The following is an 18232-nucleotide window of genomic DNA, read 5'->3' as shown; positions in this document are numbered from 1 at the left end:
TTTGAAGAAGAATGGGTCCATGCTCCTAGTTTTAGTGGAGTCCGAGTTGCTAATTTGCTTTTGTTACCTTGTATGTATAATTTATTTTAGTTATGTTCCTTGTCGTGTATGTCTGTTTTCCACGTCTGGTCCGGATTACCACTATAACCTTGGTTCCCTTGATTACTCTTGAACATTAATCAATTTGTAATTTTCGCATTCTGGCCAGGTAGATATCACTTACGTGGCTTGTCTGACACAGAAAATCATTAAATTACAACTCGTGAAAATAGAGCAAGAGGATAGTAATATGATTGATGTTTAAGATACGGAAACTCGAATTGTGTATGGATGAGTAATCAAGGGAACTAAGATTTTAAAAACCAAACATGGAAACAGACCCACACAACAGAGAACATAAAACAACCAAAATAATACATACAAAGTAACAATTGTAAACGAGCAACTCCAGTAGCCCTGTGTAGGTCCGGGTGTTTAAAGAATAGGCCTGCAGCAGCGCTAAGCTTGTCGTAAAAGGCGACTAAATAGTGCTCAGAACCTTAGCCGGGGGTTAGGGCGCTCTGCCCACAGAGCAACTGGGATGTGTGCCCCAAGTGGTGGAATGGGGTACCCCTGTCGTGTTACATGCTGGGGTTGTCAGGCTATAATACGGAAAACCTGACCGCAAACCATAGTGGTGCACCGTGTTGGGAAAGATGCCACGTTCCTCGCACGTTAAAGAACGCGATGACTTTTTGTCCCATATTCTCAACTTTCCTTTTAACTGTTGCGATATCCCTTCAGCACCTGCGTATGGATGCTACATATCACAACTAATACGTTATGACAGAGCTTACCGTAACTACGCAGACTTTTTGTACTGCACTAGAGTCTTACAATAAGGCTTCTGCAGCCGGGGAGGGAGGTACCCTTCTCTTATTCGTTACTCCTCTAATACAACCGAATATACCACTTTATTACATATTCCTTTGAGCACATTTTATTCTGGATTTTCATTCGAATAAATTTTGAGATTTCACATAGCAAAACATGGACTTTGTCACACACACAATTGTATGAATTCCACCCCTTTATGGACATTTGGCTAAATCTTCGCTCATTGAAAATGAAAAGTCATGTAATTTTTTTTCAAAGTCTATAAGATAGCAGAGTAATTCGTTGTTAATCAGGAGGCGGTTTTAAGTCTGCAAAGGAGATTCGCGAGAGCAGTCAATGCAAATCTCGTTACATAAATGTAAGGCAAACTGTTTCGGTTTCATTTTTACTCCATGGTTCGGTTTAACGGACTTTTTGCTGGGATATTCAAGCTTGCATAGGGTTTGTAACTCCCGCCTAGTGACCATGTGAATTCACGAGAAAATACACATTGTTTTAATAATAGAAATTCCAGATGAAAAAAATAATTGTAAACAAGACCTTAACATCCTTTTCTGGTTGTAATTTCCTAGGTTTTGAAGGTGTTGAGTTGTATTATTCACCTAGTCCCCATAAATGTGCTTGAGGATAATGTATTGACTTTGAAGAAAATGTCTTGAGCTGGAGAAAAATGTGCTGTGCTTGAGGAAAAAAACAGTATGAAATGTATAATAACATTCTTATTGTTAAACTGAAAAAAGGCAAATGGTAAACAAATAAACAACATATTCTTCAGATTAACAATTTAAAAAAAAATTATTCAAGTACATTTTTTGTACCAATTCTGGTCTGTTACCTAGCATCTATTTTCTATGATCTGAAAGAGAAAACAAAAACTTATCAATTATAACCTTCTTATTTCTTTAAATAACATGATGACGTAATTTATGAGAGGTTTCTCTTTGTAACACGTGTACATCATACCAACGTTTGCAATTTATTCAAACTGTATTTTTGTATTTAATAACCACTGGGTCGATGCCACTTCTGGTGGACCCAAAAGTCTCCGAGGTACTCAAACATTTCAGTAGCAGTTTGTTTGATGCCAAATTATATCAGATTTTATTGATCATATTTATCAAAATTTGCAAGGTGTTGTAAAACATCTCGGTAATAGATCTGACTTCCAATTTCGGTAGGTTTGGTTTTTAAGTACTTTTGTACAATTACTTTTGAATTTAGATCTTCCTATATATTTTATTCTTATGTTGCTGATGAGATTTTATTCCTAGAAGCACGTATACAGCATATCAAGATTGGCAATTAATATGATTTGTATTTTTTTATATGTTATATAGATAATTGTGTCTCTTATTGTACATGTGTATGATTAAAATGACATTTAAAGTTAATATTTTGTCTTGATAAAAAAATACAAGACCTGATGAAAGGGGACAGGGATTAACTGAATTTCAATTCTATAAGAGAGTTTTAACAGACATAAATTAAGAAAATGTTTTATTTTACGTGGCTTACTTTTAGCAAAAATCCCATGGACAAGTGAGTTATTTTACAAAAGCTACACTTTTTGTACAAAGTAGTGGTATTTTATACATGCGAAATCATTGGAAAGATTTTATTTTTGGTTTATCACGCGATAAAGCGTGATAAACCGAAGCCGTACCGAGAGAAATATGAATGATAAGTTAAACAGAAAGAAAATACCTACCGAATTAGCAATTACAAAACCATCATTTAGGACCCCATAGTCTGGAAGAAAAATCAATATTATTATCGTGTAAAAAGTAGTTTTGATGTTTTTATTACTAATGGGTTTTTGTGATGCACTACAACGCACAATGTCATGACAAATAGTAGTATCTTTTTCAAATTGTGCAAATCTACCAATATAACAATAAAGCATAAGCAATAAAATTAGGCTTGTAATTAACTCGAAATTCAGTAAACCACAGGAAAGTAAAGTATACTGTTTGAAAAAAAGTAAAAATTGAAACCTGAATTTACTGAACTCCTTTGGATTTGTCAAATTGTCCGTTTATCGAGGTTCAAACACGTATATGATATGAGAAAGTGTTTGGTTAAGTAAGATGTTTTGGTTTATTCACCGGTTTTGTGGCCGTATATAAACGTTTTGGTTGCAATCACTCCTATGAACAATTGTTGATTGTCCACTTTGATATCATTCTTAAGTAAATCACGGCGCTAAAGGGAACTTATTGATGTTAACTATTTAACAACTTTAATTTCCTTATTTATTAGACATACAGATGAATAAATAAGAGGGTTCTGTCAAAGATTAAATTTGAATTTGATACAAGATGTGATACACCTGTTTATAGTAAGTAGTTAAGTAGCAGTCTTTCTACAAATCAGACAGAATGTGATTCATGCAGGTAAAAAAACACTGAATTCAGTTATTTTTTTGCCTTGTTCAGAACCAGTAAAAGATCACAAAACCAGTCTTTGGTTGTTCCGCTTTTGAGATAAAAAAATAATATACTATACATGAATTTGGCAGTTTGTAAGAGTTATCGTTCTTCATTTGGTTTCATTTTGGTGATTTTCTTGGGAGATAAATGTATGATTTTTCTTAAACGTGCAGATCTGAGAGCAGAAATGATTATCGTAATGTGAAAGTATAGCATATGTAGACTGCAAAAGCCTCTTTTGTTTGGTGTTTTTTTTATCACGATGAATCATTGGCAGTGTCTAAATTTTATGTGGACTGGTACTTAATTAAATACAAATCTTTATGGACAAAACTCTTCTTAGGACAGCTTTTTTTTGGAAATGATAGAAGTAGACTATTCAAGCTTCTTAACTGACACTTTTAAACAAATGATCAATGACAAGGCTTTCAAAGAATATAGATATGGAGCGAAAATGTAGCGTGAATATTTTTAGAAGAAAATCACAATTTGTGTTTTATCGTAATCATGAAAAAAATACTGTCTACAGTATTATTTTACCAACACCAAAAGTATATTCTTGTTTCATGGATCTTGGCTAATTTATTTATAATATCTCCCTCACTTTAGTGGTGATTTTGTTATTGTTTTGTTTTGTTTTTTTGTCTGTCACTCTGTCTGTCACACTTTTGTAAGCGCGACTTACCCAAAATCCGCATTTTTCTGATATTTTATTGAAAAAAATCCTATGGAAATTGACGTAGAGATCAAAAAATAGAAAAAGCATTCTTGAGTGAAATGATATTGGCAGATCCAAGGGGTTTTGATATGTATGTTTCTGATTTTTCCCATTTTTCCCTATTCTTACAAAAATTTACATTTAAGTGATTCGGAGGACAAATGAACTTACTTTCTAGAGTGACAAGTTATCTTCCACATGGCACTGATTCCCCTCTCTAGTAACTTTGCGGACACAAGTTGTAAAATCCTCCTTCTTCAAATTGTTTATTGAAATATAGACAAACTTCTTTTGATTTTTCCCCCCCTTTATTCGGAATATATTTTTCATTCTTTGTTAGAGACTATAATTCCCCGTTCTTTATCATGTACCACGTGGCCGAGCCGGATACTGAAATAAAACTCAAATTCAACTATTTTCTTTTAATTTCAAAAGGACATGTACACACGCGCGGGCATTTTGTGAATATATGGTTGCTTAATTCCCAATTAACCTATTAGGTTATAAAACATTCAAATCATTGCAGAAATGTGAGAATAATGATATAAACAAACTACCTATACACATACAAATGAAGGGAGAAAAGAAATGATTAAGAGGATGTCAATATATAGGTCAGGCCGATTCGATGATATAGGTGGCACTGGATACATTGTATCTATTGTAATGTATATGGTGAATATGTGTCAAATAATATAAAGTTTGCTTCAATGATGGCTTAGAAATTAACTTTAAAATTTTGCTCAAATTAAAAATCACGTGATAATCACGTGTTTCGCACTGGTTAAATTTGTTAAGTCCTTACAACCCTCGTGTTGGGATTAATCTATGTAAAAATCCAACGTAAAGTATATATATGTTTTGTGCCAACAGCCTCTTTTTAATTATTTCCACAGAACAATTTGGAAAGGTTGTTCTATCGGCCTTTAACAGTTCAAAAACTAGAACAAATTATGTACTCTATTTATAGACCTCACAACAAAGTCATAGCAAAAACTATACTACGTCTAGCAATAGATGGATGTATTCAAGCTACAATTTAGTTATAGAAATTAACTTCTAGACATCGTCTATAGTCTAGTCAATCTATTACACGACCTCAAAGTAATTGCTTTGTAAAGTTTTTTCTGTTGTATATTGTAAATTTATGATATAGGATCAATATATCAAAAATTAAGCAAAATATAATTTTCGGAACATGCTTAAAAATAAGAAATAAAAACCGTGATATTTCGTCTATTTTTGTTTCCGAAACTGGCTTCCATAGATGACGTCATATCAGCGGTGACGGTATAGAAATCAAAATTTGTAGGTTTATTAACGGTTATGCGTACACCTTTCACCACATTTATTTATATATTGTTGATTCAACGTAATTCTACAACCAAAATATATTCACAGACTGTAAATAAAGATGTTTACGTCAGTAGAAATATATATTGTCCCCGGTTAATAAAGTTATCTCCCTTTGTTAGCACCATAAGTTGGAAAATACGAATTACAGAGCGTTTAAATTGATACGAAGGTAAATAAACCTTTTATCTATATTTTATAGCATTAACAAAAAATGTATTGTAATTAACGATCTTGAAGTTCATCACCCAAATGTTCACGCTCATTTCAATGGAAGGAAAACATGCTGTACGTAGAACTGATAGATATTGGTCTGGTCTATCAACTGATTTGGTAATTGAACAGGTTCTGATGAGAAGCGTAAAGTCAACAGGCGGGTTAACGAGAGGCAGAGGGATGGGAGAGGCTCAACGTGAACAATGGTTATTATCTATGCCAACTTAGTAATGCAGAAGCTCACTGGAACGGGGTATCAAACAAGCGAACAACACGTAGAAAGTCCAAAAGCAAGAACAGACGGAGATACCAAAGATAACAACACTCTCCTTGATTTCTTAAAGGAGAGGAGTCCATTTACTGATGAAAAGACATTACGTAATATTAAAACTAGAATGGTAGCTGATTCCGATGTAAACGTAGATAATGCAAGGGAATTTGGAGAGAAAATCGTAAATGGAATAGCTGGACAGACAATATCAGAGATATCGTTTGAAAAAGAAAGATCAAGTCATTACCCTGCAAACAAAAAGACCTACAAATTCATGCATTATACAGCAAACCCAGGTTGATCCTCAACTTATGTTTCAGCGTTTAACTGTTGGACAGGACATGTTAGCTAATACATCAGAGCTGTTTTCATATGAACTTTCGAGTTTCCCATCATCCATGTTTGAAGCAAACGGCCTTCCAAAACAAGGCGCAATAGCCACACTAGGAGAGGCTATTTGGACTATGGGAGATTGCCAGTCATCAGAAGTACCCCACAATAATGCCATACATATATTGATGGAGGGTCCCTCTTACACAGGATACCATGGACTAGAGGCCAGACATTCTCCAATATATGTAGCAAATATGTGGATCACGTGAAAAAAAGATTTTACAATCCAGTGGTTGTTATGGATGGCTATAAAACAGTTTCAACAAAAGATATCACACAACTGAGATGCAGTAAAGGTGTTCAGTCGAATACAATTTCATTTACGTAAGATATGCCACTGAGAATAAAGAAGGAAACATTCATGATGAACGAGTCTAATAAAGAACGATTTGTACAAAATCTTGTCAAGACCTTCAAAGAGAACAACATCGATGCGATATAAGCAGATGGTGATGCGGACTTGTTCAGTGTCCAGACAGCAGTTGAAAAATCAGAAATAGTACAAGTTGTATATGGAGAGGACACCGATTTACTAGTGTTTCTCTGTCATTATGCCGATAAAGAAAGCAACAACATATATTTCACCTCGGACAAACAAGTTCCTATGAAGACTATGAAAGTTTGGGATATATCCAAAACCCAGGAAGTACTTGGATTGGACTTGTGTCACCATCTTCCTCTAATTCATGCAATTACAGGATGCGATACTACAAGTCGTTTGCATGAAATCGGAAATGCTATCGCTATGAAAAAAAAATCGTATCCGATCATTCACTCCTAGCGCATGCTGAGACATTTTTAAAGGACGATAGCAGTAGAGAAGCCATATGCAAAGCTGGAGAAGAGGTCCTCGTTGCTTTGTATGGTGGGATGCCGTTAGAAGGATTAGACCTATTAAGATGAAGAAAGTTCACCACAAAAACAATAGCTGCAAATAGGTGTTCCGTCGTGCAGGTACAAAGTCTTCTACCAACAACCGATGCAGCGAATTTTCACTCGATGAGGGTATACCTTCAGTGCCAATATTGGAAAGGAAAATCGCCTGCGGAATTGAACCCTACAGATTGGGGCTGGATTAAACGAAATAACAATTTGTACCCAATTGAAATGTCAAAACAGCCTGCACCCGACTTTCTCTTAAAAATAATTCATTGTAATTGCAAGACCGACTGCGACAATCGTAGATGTACATGTCGAAAGAACGGCATCGCTTGTTCAAGTGGCTGTGGCGAATGCAGGGGAGTCAACTGCTCTAACACAAGTAGGATATCGGAGGAATTAATAGACCTGGAAAATGGAGAAATTTGATCTTCAACGGCCGTCAACGTGTACACACACTTGAGTGAAAATCAGAAACTGTTAATATTTATTTTGAAAGTTGAACTCTTATCGTAAAAGAAACTTATAAATCTCATTATAGTTAAATTTTCGTTTTCTAGGAATTTTCATGACAAATAATTTTACACCGCATTTGATGTATTAAAAGCAATTGTGGTTAAAAGGATAATACTGATATTCTAAATTAGATTCATTCAATTGATATTTTTTTTGTTTGTTTGTTGGGGTTTAACGTCCGAGCTGCAATATTTCAGCTATATTCAGACGATGAGCATGAAATTAATGATAAAACGAACATGAAATGATGATGAAATGAAAAAGGGATGGGACACAAGGACAATAGGGTCGACAAATTTTGATTGCCACTGGAAATAGGGAGAGGTGGGTAGGGTCGGGCAATTTAGCCTCCTGTGGCGGAGCCCTATGGTTCCTACTCCGGGAGAATACCAAAGTAGGGTTCTTTAACGTGCGAGGAACGTGGCATCTTTCCCAACACGGTGCACCACTATGGTTTGCGGTCAGGTTTTCCGTATTATAGCCTGACAACCCCAGCATGTAACACGCCAGGGGTACCCCATTCCACCACCTGGGGCACACATCCCAGTTGCTCTGTGGGCAGAGTGCCCTAGCCCCCGGCTAGGGTTCTGAGCACTATTTAGTCGCCTTTTACGACAAGCTTAGCTCTGCTGCAGGCCTATTCTTTTAACACCCGGACCTGCACGGGGACAATTGATATCGTTAGCTGTATAAAAGCATGCTATCCTGAAACAAATGTTAAATTTGAGATTTTCTTTTATTCTGAATTGTAATCAAGACCCTTTCACACAACCCTTTTTCCCCAAAGTTTTTATTATCGAACGTTTTGTGTAAAAAAACGTTGTTAACCATTTACAATTACAACTTATTATAAAATACATACCGAGTAATATGGTTAAAGAAATATCGATGTCAGTATAAGGAAATGTTAATTTTCTGATTTTTCGGTTTTTTCGTATTTTTTCAATAAAAGCCTATTTTTCCCACAAAAAAATATATTTCTTGTGAAAAAATTCTTAAATGCCACATATGTTGGTCAAAACAATTTACTTATTACACTTTTTGTTGCAAATCCAATATTGAAAAAACTACGCATTCATGTTCTGAGGATATGGTGATTTTCACATTTCCTGTTTTTCGTGAATTTTTATTAAAATTCTTAATTTTCACCCCAAAAAGCTATTTCTTGCTCTAAAATAGTGCTAAAAGATCTCATACCTTAGCTTTAGTTATAACAAAGTCTTTCTTTAGGAAAATATTAATTAATTAATATTAATTATATGTATTAATAATATTATTATCAAATTAATTAATAATGATTTTGACCTCTTTAAACGAGACTGATATGGCTTGTCTTGCGACACAGCTCAATTAATATGCTATATTACACCCTTCTTTAACGAAGACGAATGTAAGATATCATCGTTTTACCATTCCATCTACAAAAAGGACTGTACTTCAATCGTATAAATAGTGTTAAGTAATTTGCTACGGATAATTATTTTTTATTACTTTATTAAATCCTAATGACGAAATTGTGTTTTTATTTATTTCTATTACAATTCATATGTTTTTATGATGAGTTTAAATTATAAGTTGCATTTTATCACAGTTAACTTATAGCAAATAGATTTATCAGATCGTTGATAATTTGATATAGTATCTCTTTAATAGAAACGAGTATATATCAAAATGTTCAATTTACACAAACATATATTACAGAGTTTTTAAAATGAAATCTACTATAGCAACCAAAATGCATTGACAGTATATTTTCACTCCGCCAACTTTATTACATGTATCCTTGCACCTCAACTACTCACTACCAGGGATCACCCGGGGATGAAAATGTAATATACACGTTGTATGATAATTAAAGTTGATTCAATAATGACTTGAATTGCATTATTAGGCTAATACCAGATCTGTTTCTGTCCATAGCTATCTTTCGTCTTCCCGTCTTCTTTATGCCTACCTTAATAATCCTCTTCCAAGTCTCTCTTGGTCGTCCTCAACTTTTTTTCCTTCAGCTGGTGTCCATTTTAGGCTGTTTTTGTGATGAACTCATTTACTTTCCTGATGACCATGCCCAGCAATCTAATATTTTCTTTGTTTTGTCACTGTAGCAAGGTCTTTTTGTCCTGTTCTTTTATATGGGTCTTTGTTTGATGTCTTCCCGGGCCATTAGATTTTACATATCTTTCTGAGACATTTCGTATGGAATCCAGACAGACTTCGTTATCCTTTGTGTTATTCTCAAGCATCATAGAGCAAGACTGAAAGGACATTACTTTGGTGTAGTCTGATTTCTGTCTTTATACTGATGTTACTAGATCTCCATATTTTGTTTAGTTGGTGAAAGGAAGTTTTCGCCTTTTGTAATATGTTTCTGATATGTTTTTTTTCTGTTGTGTCGATTGCTTTGGTTTCAAAGTACTCCCTGTTATCTTTACTTAGTTTTTGTTTGGTCTTTTTGTTCTATTCGGAGTATTCTTTACTGTATAAAGACAATAACAGTATATCGACTAGAGAAAAAATGTACATATTCGGAATACAGAATATGTTTTATTTCAAGTCAAAACACTGTCATATAACAAGAAACATCAAGTAAACAACAATCCCACTGAGATGAAAAATGTCAATGCTCGAGGCCACCCATGAGTCGTCAATAAATGGAGGAAACCTTCACACCACAGGGAAGACTCCAGCAGGCCCCAAAAAAACATTATACACAAGAACAGCGAAGTAGTTGCCTTCATATACATAAAAGTATACTTAAAGTTATAACGAAGCAATGCATACAGGGGCCAGAAATTCCTAACTTTGGACAGACGCACATATAATGCGGCGGGGTTAAAGTACTTTTACGTGATCACAACCCTTCCTCACTTAAATCTGACCACTGTAGAAAAATGTTACACAATATAAAACTCATCTAAAAGTCAGTCCTAAAAGGTCTCAGACTATTACCTTTGTATTCCTATGCAAGAGTAATCAAGGGAACCAAGGTTATAGCGGAAATCAAAAGAATTTAATCCAGGGACAAAGACCAGACATGGAAAACAGACATACACAACAAAGAACATAAAGTAACTAAAATCATACATACAAAGTAACAAAAGTAAATGAGCAACTCGGACTCCACTAAAAACTGGGAGCATGGACCAGGTGCACCGGTAGGGTAATCGTCCTCTGCTTTTCTAGAAACACCCGCCGAGTTGCTCATAAAAAGTCAAGTCAGGGAATTTGGATCAACATTACCCATACATCACTCATCAACCTCATTGTGAATTTTATATGTTCCTTTGTACAGCGAAACTTGTCTAAACCGAACCCCTATTTGACTTTAAATTTGGTTCTGTTAAACAGATAAACAGATGATCGGTTAACGAAGGTTCAAAATGCGCTTAAATTGATACAAAAGTGTCTAATTTAGATAGGATTCGCATTGTTCACAGTTTGGAGTAGACAGGTTTCCCTACACCATGCATTTGCCAAAGAATATATCACAAAAACATATTCTCTATGATATTTAAATTTTGCTGGTAAAGGCCTTTTAAATAATGAGAAAAAAATGCTTCCACGGTATAAACATTATAGTTCTCATAAGATACCAAGATGCTAACAATATGAAATAGCTTGTTGAATTGTTGCCATGCATGCAATATCAAATCCCGTTGACATCAAAACCGTTATTTTAAACTTAATCTAAGGTCATCAAAAGAACACTATATAATAAATTGTGTTTATACCACAAGGAAACAAACTATGATTTTCACGCAAGTGAAAATGAATCATTCTTCTTAGTTATAATTGGTTTTTAGTACGGTGAATTTTTTCTTATAGGGATTCTTGCACATCTTTACAGGTCTATCTAGCACCAAGAACTAGATATTGTCTTCCTTTGCATCCATTGTATGGAACCAGACATATCAATGCTTTTTTTGGCGTACTAAAGCCCCGTGCAGGTCCGGGTGTCAAAAGAATAGGCCTGCAGCAGCGCTTAGCTTGTCGTTAAAGGCGACTTAATAGTGCTCAAAACCTAGCCAGGGGCTAGTCGCTCTGCCCACAGAGCAACTGGGATGTGTGCCCCAGGTTGTAGAATGGGGTACCCCTGGCGTGTTGCATGTTAGGGTTGTCAGGCTATAATACGGAAAACCTGACCACAAACCATAGTGGTGCACCATGTTGGGAAAGATGCCACGTGCCTCGCACGTTAAAGAACCCTTCTGTGGTATTCTCCTGGAGTAAGAACCATAGGGCTCCGCCATAGGATGCTAAATTACCCGACCTAGCTACCTCTACCTATTTCCAGTGGCAATCAAAAGTTGACTACCCTATTACCCTTGTGTCCCATCCCTTTTTTTCATATCATCCATTTCATTTTCATCGCCTGAATATAGCTGAAATATTGCTGCTCGGGCGTTAAACCCCAACAATCAATCAATCAATTAATCATTGGCGTACTAAATCTTTAGTTTATACAAAGATAGTACTTTCGGTATATATCTATATTTGTGAGAAAATGATACATTAATCTCGTACTTAAATCAACCAAATTAAACCAAACTTGAGAACGATAACTCCTGCAAAGCGACAATTTTATTCACCATTTGATATTTATCTCAAAAGTGTAACATTCGAATGAGAAATTAAGAATGGTTAAGCTTTTTGTTATTGTTTTTGAATGAAAAAATATACGTGAGTATAGTGGTTTTCGACATGCATAAATCACTTTCTGTCTGATTTATATTAAGGCGCTACTAAAGAACATGTACACTTTAAATATCGCCTGAAAAGTTATCAGCCAACAGTTTTATTATCTAACGTAAATCGTCGTTCGTTGTAAAGGATGTAAAACCAAAACTGATTTGTTAAAATATTTTTTTCTTTGAATGCAATGCACAATACAAGAATAAAATATCGTTCTTTTTTTACTTGTCAAGATAATTTGGAGCAGAATATTGCTATTAAAATGATTCGTACTGTAAATTTAGTCCAAGATCCGGTCTTATATAAACAATTAAATGTGATATCACAGTATAAATGATCAATTTCCAAGATGCTTATTGGCTCTATTGTGTAGTTGCAGACAAAGAAAAATGCATTTTTCACAATTACTAATTATGTTAGGAAAATCATGAGAATCTGGATTCGAACGATAGTTTAAAGATTATATTCCAGGGATATAACTAAAGAAAACAAATCAACTTAATACGAACATCACGTAAAAATCAACTTAAAGAAAACGATAAACACCAACCCAGGCTCCACTAAAAAACACGGAGCATGGACACCGGCATGGAAAACGCCCTCTTCTTTTCATTAAACATCCGCCGAGTTGTTCATGACCAGTAACAGTGACACAATGATTAAATTAGGCATTATTGTTCAGATGGATATACCATAAAGATCCGCAAGTTAATAATTACGACCATTTTACCGTTTCAGAAGCCTAATTATAAGAAGTAAAGCAGAATACAAAAGTTCTTTGTAATTTCATTAAGCTGTATCAAAATTTATTTCTTGTGATATCCATTCGTACGTGATGTAGGGATATAGCAACGTATAAAAGGCAAGGTGACGATGCAAGACACAAATCAATGCGTTTGTCGTATAGTTTAGTCATGAGTTTTCCCTTCCTACCGATCTCTAAGAGTAGGCCAAGATATACAACTGACTTCATAGCGTCTATAGTATAAATTACGTCAATTTCGTAGGTAAACTGTATAAAAAGAAAACAAATCTAGAACTGTTTATAGATAAAACATCATCTATATAACGGAATGTGAAATCAAAGGATGCGGCTGATCAACGTTCTTATTTTTTGATAAGGTCAGTAATACAGTCGGCCCAATAGAAATGAGCAAAAAAGAATAATGAACGTTTTTGTAGGGATAATTAGTATCATTACAATATAACTAATTCTGACTATTAAAGTTGTCATTATTTCATTGATACTTTGGGGTTTTTTAATCCATGACGATATGAGCTTAAATCCACCTACATTGCAATTTTTGGTATTTCAACGGCTTAATTGTAATGAGGAGTTGTCAACCATTTTTGACCTTGTTTAAACTTTTGTTAACCTAGACATAAAGAAGATTGTTTCTTTTAGTGTGTTTTGTAAGAATCAAACAAAAACAACAGACGAACAACAGACTAAAGATTACACATTGTCGAAAAATAATCAAGGAAACAAATTTCCTAGCGAAAATCAAACGAATGCAATTCAATTAGACATGAATAAAAGGCACATACACAAAAGAACATAAAAAACCCAAAATAAAACCTATAAAAAACAAAAGTATATGAGCAAATTGGACTCTGAAAACTGAGTGCATTGGTCAGGTGCATCAGTAAGGAATCTCCTCTGCCTTTTAAAGCCTACTTAAAGCTAGGGTGAAAAGTATTCTTTTTACGTACCTTTTGTCGTACAACTTAGAGTCACCGTGTGCCCTCGCGAACCACTGACTTCATCACAAACTGGCATACAAAACCCTCGAACAGACGATGCTGAAACATATTATGACAAGTACAGATAATTACGCTGATGAAGAGCCTGCAACCCCAACTAATAAACTGTGTTGATATTATTCATATCAAAATGAAATCAAAGTTTGAATTGTTATGTAAAACAAGTTTTGATTTACTGAGGTATTATTCTTATTTTGTATCATTCATGCCAAAATCTAGCTAGAGTTATACCTATTTGTCAATCACGTCAATCAAGAAATATATACTGTTTCCATATATGGTCAACAAATATGTGTATTGTTCTTATTACCAATTGATGATTATGGAAATGTATTTTCAATTAATTATGTGTACATACCAATGCCGTGAAGTATTACCAAAGTAAAAACAAAACAAATTTAGCCATAGTCTTCTCTTGTTAGGTTTACTTAAAGAGACTTATATTACGAAGGTATTTATTCGCAATATGTATGTTGGATGTTCCATATCGTAGTATTGAATCTTTATGAATTACAAAAACTGTTTTGCAGAAATGTTTTTTCAATTATTTTGTCAGCAAATGCAACATGTGTGAGGGAAATAAATGACTAAGTTATAAGAAAGAACAAAAATGTATTCTTGCGGGTATAATAAGTGGTTAACGGATTGGTGTAATTTATTTGACATGTGTACTTTACAACATCATCAAGCTGGATGAAATAATTCATCCAACTTAATGATGAAGCATTGTGTTACCGTAAATTACATGTACTGCATGTGATAAGAAAACTGTAAAAGCACAATACATTAGCATTTGCCAAAAAAACATTGTGTATAAATGATTGTGACGTCATTACATACGAATTGTACACTCGACGAGTGCGCGTGTGTTTTGTAACGCTAGTGTGTATTATCTTTGTATCCCTGAATAGGTCGATACTCATTTTCTTTATACTTAAAATGTCATTTTGTCCTTTTTTGTCCTCAATAGACCTGCGCGACCGTTTAACGAACATATGTTTTCTAGGTATACTATTTTTCTATTTAATCTGTTGACGGTTCGTGGCAATATCAACCGCAAAAGTAAGTGTTTTATGCTGCGAAAACTTGTCTTTAAATTCCAAAATAAATACATTCTAGCATGTCCACTATTAAAAGTTTTATTTTAAATTTTAAATGATACAACAACATATCATGTTTAGCAATAACATTCAGTATTATGATATTATACCGACATTACTATTACTCTGTCAAGCAAGAATGTTGTGATAAAAAACGGTAATTGTTGTTTAATGGTCGCAATAGTTCAAATCAAGTCAATTGTTGTAACTGCATGATTTGACCATGAAGATGTAAGAAAAGAAGCAGTATTATTTAAGGTAAAAGTCGGGTATAAATGGAATATCTAACCGAATGGTTAAAAAATAGGGGATGACGAAATTTTCAAAATGGCTTAAATCGAACATTAAATTTTGGATACTGCTGAATTTTGAACTTATTGTAATTTATGGTAGTAGTCAATTCTGCAAATTTTAAAAGTAATCATTCATCCGTTCTCAAGTTGTCATCAGGAAACTATTGTGGATGGGACAAACGAACGGACAGACGGGGACTTTTCGGATGATATCACATCATAACTCACCACTTCGTGTGGCAGGGTATTAAATCAGGGAATACAAGAACCCTCAACAAGAAAATTCGCGAGTCACAAATATACAGTACAAAAGACCTACAAAATACATAATGGTAAACGGAAAACACAAAATCACAAAAATCGGGGTTATCAAGGTGTTTTGATAAGCAAATCAGTGCAGCTTGATGACAGTAGAACTTTAGAATCTAGATACAAATATTTTTCTTGGTAGAGATTTCTCATATTCTATTAAAAAAATTCTAAATCATTTTCCAAATATACAGCTGAAGATGTTTTAAAAATGCTAGAATGGAATTCTTGAGCGACAACATATTTGTACAGTGTGGTGGACGCGTTTTTCAACAATCGGTCGTCATTCCAACAAGTTGTGCTCCCCTATTTGCTGACCTATTCCTTCACTCTTATGAGGCTGACTTTGTAGCTAATCTGATCTGAAAAAAAAGTATATCGTTTAGCTAGATCCTTTAATCTCAATTTTTGCTATATGGATGACGTATTATTTTTAAACAATCCTAGTTTCGGGGATTTGATACATCGAATCTACCCCAAAGAACAAAAGTTATATGGTCGTCATCATGAACTCGTGGATCGTTACGATGTATCCATCTGCGCCATGAAAATTGATTTGTTCAACGTGTCATAGTTTTCTTTTCCTCTTTCGTCTACCCCGGACTTTTTATGAGCAACTCGGCGGGTATTTCTAGATAAGCAGAGAACGCTTACCGTACCGGTGCACCTGGTCCATGCTCCCAGTTTTTAGTGGAGTCCGAGTTGCTCATTTGCTTTTATTGTATGTATGATTTTAGTTACTTAATGTTCTTTATTGTGTATGTCTGTTTTCCATGTCTGGTTTTTGTCCCTGGAGTACATTTTTTTGATTACCGCTTTAAACTTGATTCCCTTGATTACTCCTCCAAAATGAGCGGGAAGTAATAATTAAGACTCAATTGTAGAGGAATTCATTTCACTTGATTCTCACGTGAATCATGAGTTATTTTGGACTGTTTTTTATCAAATCTCTCTGGCGCTTCAAAACTCGCTCGGTAAGGACAGGTTGTCTAAGGTTGTCTACAATATTTTTAAATTGATATAAAAGGACATAAAAATGTGTCCGATTAAAACAGGCTTTAAGAATTTCCCGGGTTCAGTTTAAATAGTTTTCTCTGTATTTCTTTCATTTTGGCGTTTGTACCATCGATACTGTTTCATTTCAATAACTTGAGTCGCATTAATTATTACTGTGTCTTAATTGTACATGTATACATATCAGCAAAGAACATTCTGCCTTAACTATTACTTGTCAAATTGAGAATTATGCAAATAAAGAAAGAAAGGTGGAAGGATGTAAATATGTTTTTGCAATTTCCCTAACTGTCTTTACCTAACTCCTTTTGAACTTTATTCGGTAGAGACAGGCGCTCGATTAACAATGTTTCAAAACACATTTATATTGATATACAAAACGTTAAGGAATATTTAAAAATCATTTTAGACAGGTTTTCTGATTATTCATTGATCAATGGTTTAAGTAGGCTTCACCTTACCGATAAACATTTAATCATATTTGGGTAAAGTACTGAAACAGTCCCGAAAGTTTTGTCAAGCTCGATCAAAAATGATTCTCTTCAACGTTTCACCACAGATCACGGAGTTAACAGCAATTGCCTTCACCTTTTTTATTAGTTTTCATCTCTAATGGAACAAACCTGATGTGTTTTCTCAATTGCAAAACTGTACAATGTCGATTTCCCCGTCTGCCTGATTGTTAAGTTAAAACTTTTGCTCGAATGTTGTTGCCCCATGCAGGTCCGGGTGTTAAAAGAATAGGCCTGCAGCAGCGCTAAGCTTGTCGTAAAATGCGACTAAATAGTGCTCAGAACCCTAGCAACTGGGTTGTGTGCCTCAGGTGGTGGAATGGGGTACCCCTTGCGTGTTACATGCTGGGGTTGTCAGGCTTTAATACGGAAAACCTGACCGCAAACCATAGTGGTGCACCGTGTTGGGAAAGATGCCACGTTCCTCGCACGTTAAAGAACCCTACTGTGGTATTCTCCCGGAGTAGGAACCATAGGGCTCCGCCACAGGAGGCTAAATTGCCCGACCCTACCCACCTCTCCCTATTTCCAGTGGCAATCAAAATTTGTCGACCCCATTGTCCTTGTGTACAATCCCTTTTTTATTTCTGAATATAGCTGAAATATTGCTGCTCGGACGTTTAACTCCAACAAACAAACAAACAATCGAATGTTGTTTATACAAATATTGTTGGAAATATCAAAACGTTAATACATCATTAGATAAACTCTAAGGACGTCATTAAAACCATCTGCTACAATGTATTCGAACTGAGTTCGCAAATAATCAGATGGGTGATCACAATATTTTCAAAATTGCACATTCTGAATTGTAATAATCAAACTATTCAAGCACTTTTACAATAATTAAGAAACAATATGTTACAAACAATACCTACGACATGTTTTATGGCTTTA

General features: G+C 34.7%; 1 long non-coding RNA gene across 1 annotated transcript; it reads right to left on the bottom strand.

Moving 5' to 3' along the window:
* Positions 1 to 1600: 1600 nt before the first annotated feature.
* Positions 1601 to 14591, bottom strand: LOC148601857 (uncharacterized). The gene is made up of 4 exons (XR_015916996.1): positions 14466 to 14591; positions 14057 to 14146; positions 2585 to 2625; positions 1601 to 1732 (listed from the first exon to the last, which is right to left on the bottom strand). It is a non-coding gene; the product is annotated as an uncharacterized LOC148601857 (long non-coding RNA).
* Between the last annotated feature and the right edge of the window lie 3641 nt (positions 14592 to 18232).

The sequence above is a fragment of the Perna viridis genome, chromosome 12 (assembly GCF_037379345.1).
Source record: "Perna viridis isolate PV_CMFRI_1.1 ecotype Kerala chromosome 12, ASM3737934v1, whole genome shotgun sequence".
NCBI lineage: Eukaryota > Metazoa > Mollusca > Bivalvia > Mytilida > Mytilidae > Perna > Perna viridis.
Note: the sequence above shows the minus strand (reverse complement) of the source record. Positions and strands in the feature narration are given on the sequence as shown.